General features: G+C 36.0%; 1 long non-coding RNA gene across 1 annotated transcript in view; it reads right to left on the reverse strand.

The window, feature by feature from the left end:
• The window catches only part of LOC107572899 (uncharacterized), a 14,066-nt gene extending 10,634 nt beyond the window's left edge, over positions 1–3,432 (reverse strand). The window contains exons 1-2 of the long non-coding RNA XR_001607424.1: positions 3,391–3,432; positions 1,989–2,046 (exon numbers count right to left, since the gene is read on the reverse strand). This is a non-coding gene — a long non-coding RNA (uncharacterized lncRNA). The remainder of the gene's footprint in view (positions 1–1,988; positions 2,047–3,390) is intronic.
• Between the last annotated feature and the right edge of the window lie 290 nt (positions 3,433–3,722).

Raw genomic sequence — 3,722 nt, forward strand, 5'->3', positions numbered from 1 at the left:
CCCGAGGGAACGAGACGCTGCGTCTCTTTGCCATACTCCCTGCATCCCTGCAGGCGCTACTTCATCGAAGCTGGTTTGCGCCCGGCCGGATGTGCCTTTATGCTTTCTGGTGCTTACGTCACCCTGCTCGTGACGTCTCGCTGCTCCATTGGACGGATTTGACACGTGCTTCAGAACGCGGTCACGCAAGGGCGTTCCCAAAGCGACTCGACGCAGCGTCTCGTTCCCTCGGGGAACCATGGTTACATACGTAACCTAGAGACGTTAGTAGTTATTAATATTTCATATATAATCACATTTTTTTTGTTTTCTGCAGCGACTCGGAGCACTTTTCATACCCTTTTTTCTGGCTGAAGCACATTTGTTTCAATCTATAAGAATAATCAGCCTACACTACCAGTCAAAAGTTTTTGAACAGTAAGATTTTTAATGCGGGTTTTTTTTTTTTAAGAATTCTCCTCTGCTCAACAAGGCTGCATTTATTTCATCCAAAGTACAGCAAAAACAGTAAAATGTTGAAATATTTTTACTATTTAAAATTGCTTTCTATTTGAATAGATTTTAAAATTTAATTTATTCCTGTGATCATACATAGCTACATTTTCAGCATCATTACTGCAGTCTTCAGTGTTACATGATCTTCAGAAATCATTCTAATATGCTGATTTGCTGATTATCAATATTTAAAACAGTTGAGTACATTTTTTTTCAGGATTCTTTGATGAATAGAAAGATCCAAAGAATAGAAAGATCCAATTTTTTTGGTAAATAAATTATAGAAATCAATACTTTTATTTAGCAAGGATGCTTAAAATTGATCAAAAGTGATGATAAAGGCATTTATAATGTTACAAAAGATTTCTATTTCAGATAAATAGTGTTCATATCGATATCGGAATTATATCGTATCGACCGAAATTAAGAAATATACCGTGATATAAATTTTGGCCATATCGTCCAGCCCTAATCACAAAGTATAATGGGTAATTACGTAAGTTCCGTGAAAAGCATTAGCTTTGTTGTTTTGCTAATACTTCAAAATGAACCTATCTGTGGGTGAGCACGTCTTCGCCATTCAAAATCAAAGCGCACTTTTTTATTTTATAATGCCGTCTTGCTCTTCTTCCTAGTATGTGCATTTTAAAAATGTTTTCCCGATCAATCCTGGACTCCTGCTCAAAGTGATAAATTAATATAACGACATTTACAAAAAAAACAAAAACAACAATAAGCCCGTGAAGCTGTTGTCGTTCCATCCTGACGGATGACAGCTGTGACAGCTCAGTGGAATCCCGGAAAATAAACTGTGAAACTTTGACCAATGAGAGGACAGTTTACTCGTGCGTGACTTGTATTAACAAATTTGTTCAGTTTAGAAACATTGCTGTGTGAAAGCGAGCCGCACTAAGAATAAAAAGCAACATTGTAATAATTTTAATCCCTGTTTCGGAACAAAGCAATCGATCTACAGGTGTGAAAACACCCTAAAATAAATGTGGCCCAGATTTGGGCCAGTTCTACTTTATTTCATTTATTTATTTTCATGGATGACATGCAGCCTACCTATGCCTTGCTTGTGGCCCAAATCTGGCAAACAGGAGCGAACCGCCCAAGTGCCATCATTCTTCACAGTATTTGGGCCGGAGAAAGGTGTTGGATCTGGGCCAGAATTAAAATCAATGTGGCCCAGATTTGGGCAGGTTCTGCTTTATTTGGTTTATTCATGGCTGACATTGAGCCTTATTTTGGCTTGCTCGTGGCCCAAATCTGGCAAATAGGAGCGGACCGCCCAGGTGCTATCATTCCATGCAGTATGTGGGCCAGATGAAAGTGTCAGGTGCGCGCCTGATCTGGGCCTCAGGAATTTTGCTATCTGGGTATAGATTTTAAATACTTTATTTATTTTTCTTACACATTACAATGAAATGATTGCAGGTAAATAATTTTTTCACTCCCATGTAAAATGCTAGAACAAATGTTTAACTCACCGGGAAGTCACCCATGTCTCCAACTCACTGAAGCTCTACACAACTGCTCAGTAATCTGCTAAACAGACACACACACAACAATTTATAATAATTACATTCATTCAGATGTTTTTTTATTTATTTTTATTTATTATTTCCCCACAAAACTGGAATATGAGCAATTTCCCATATTAATCAGGATGTACATGTTGTTAATGTAATAGAAATGAATGCATCAGTTAATTTAAACTTAAACACTGACCCAATCACAAACTAGTTCCTGGACAAGTATTTTTCATCAACTGTATTGTACTTTTTTTAAAATAACTGTTTCAACACTGGAAGATTTGTTAAAGAATGTCTAAAATCATGTACGAAGATACTGGATAGGTAAAAGTGATTCAGTTACAGTAGTGTTGCAGGTCTGATTCACATTGGCTTAAAGATGCTGTTGCTTAGCAGATCAAACATCTTGGGAACACATTATTAATATCTGGGATAAAGACAGATTGTGCTGTTGACTATGATCAAAACAAGCAATATTTAAATAATAATAATAAAAGTTTAATACCCCAACTAATGCTCATTCATCAATTCAACATCCTTTGTTTGAATTTGATGGGGGGGAAATTGCATAGTTTGAAAGCTGAAAGCTGTGACTGTGAGTTAAAATATAGCACAAAACATTCAAAATTATTTTTTGTTTATAGTCAAGTTTCTCCACAAAGGTCTCATTCAGACAATATAAGTATATAGCATGTAACTGATCACAAGTGCATCACATATTTTGCTTATAGACCATTATAATAATATTAATTCTTAACATCAAAACGCATTGAAAAAAGCATTGAAGCTTCTCGTCTTGCCATGAACATTTTGAAACATAATAATTCAGTTATTATGGAGGACTAAACCTGTAAATTTATAAATAAATGTAATTATAGGAAAGTTATTAAATTAATAAATGACTTGCTAAAACAAATACAATCAATCTTTTAATTATGTTGACTTGACAAAGCTATATAAACTTATTCCTATGAGACATTTTTTTTTTGACTATCTCCTCCTGCTTTAATGTTACAAGGATCAATCTCGGCAAAGACCTTCTGTAGTTTGTTGCTATGTATTTTCTCACTGGTCGGAATTGACAATCAAAAATCCCATAGACTTACATTGGCTGAGCAATAAAAGCTGAAATGCTGTCCACTAGATGAAGTCACAGGATAGGAAATCTTTTAAGTCCACTCTTTACTTTCCTTATCCAAAAGTTAAAATGAGAAACGAATGCATATATTTAATTTAAACTGCCAACCCAACATATTAGATCCTTATCGATCAGAGCTCGACAATAACTGCCCGATGGCCAGAGGAGAGTTGACAGATTTGCCACTTGCACACATACATACATGCATTATGCATTTACCCAGGAGTGTCCAATCCTACTCCTGGAGGGCCAACCAGCTCGAACACACTTGCCTGGACGTTTCTAGTGACCCCGATTAGCTGAATCAGGTGTGTTTAATTAGGGTTTAAACCCTTAGCTTAATTAAGTTAAACTCTGCAGAACAGTAGCTCTTCAAGAACAAGTCTGGACACCACTGCATTAACCCCAAATATGCACTCATACCGCAAAACAGCAAAACTTTCCAATAATAAAATGAGGGTGACTGCTTAGTACTTCAATAACTGTATGTAGTTTATCACTTTGAAATAGCTTTAAACAGTTGGAATCCCGTTTTCTTTTTGTTAAAAAGA

Source organism: Sinocyclocheilus grahami, unplaced genomic scaffold (assembly GCF_001515645.1).
Source record: "Sinocyclocheilus grahami isolate Dianchi unplaced genomic scaffold, SAMN03320097.WGS_v1.1 scaffold1830.1, whole genome shotgun sequence".
Taxonomy (NCBI): domain Eukaryota; kingdom Metazoa; phylum Chordata; class Actinopteri; order Cypriniformes; family Cyprinidae; genus Sinocyclocheilus; species Sinocyclocheilus grahami.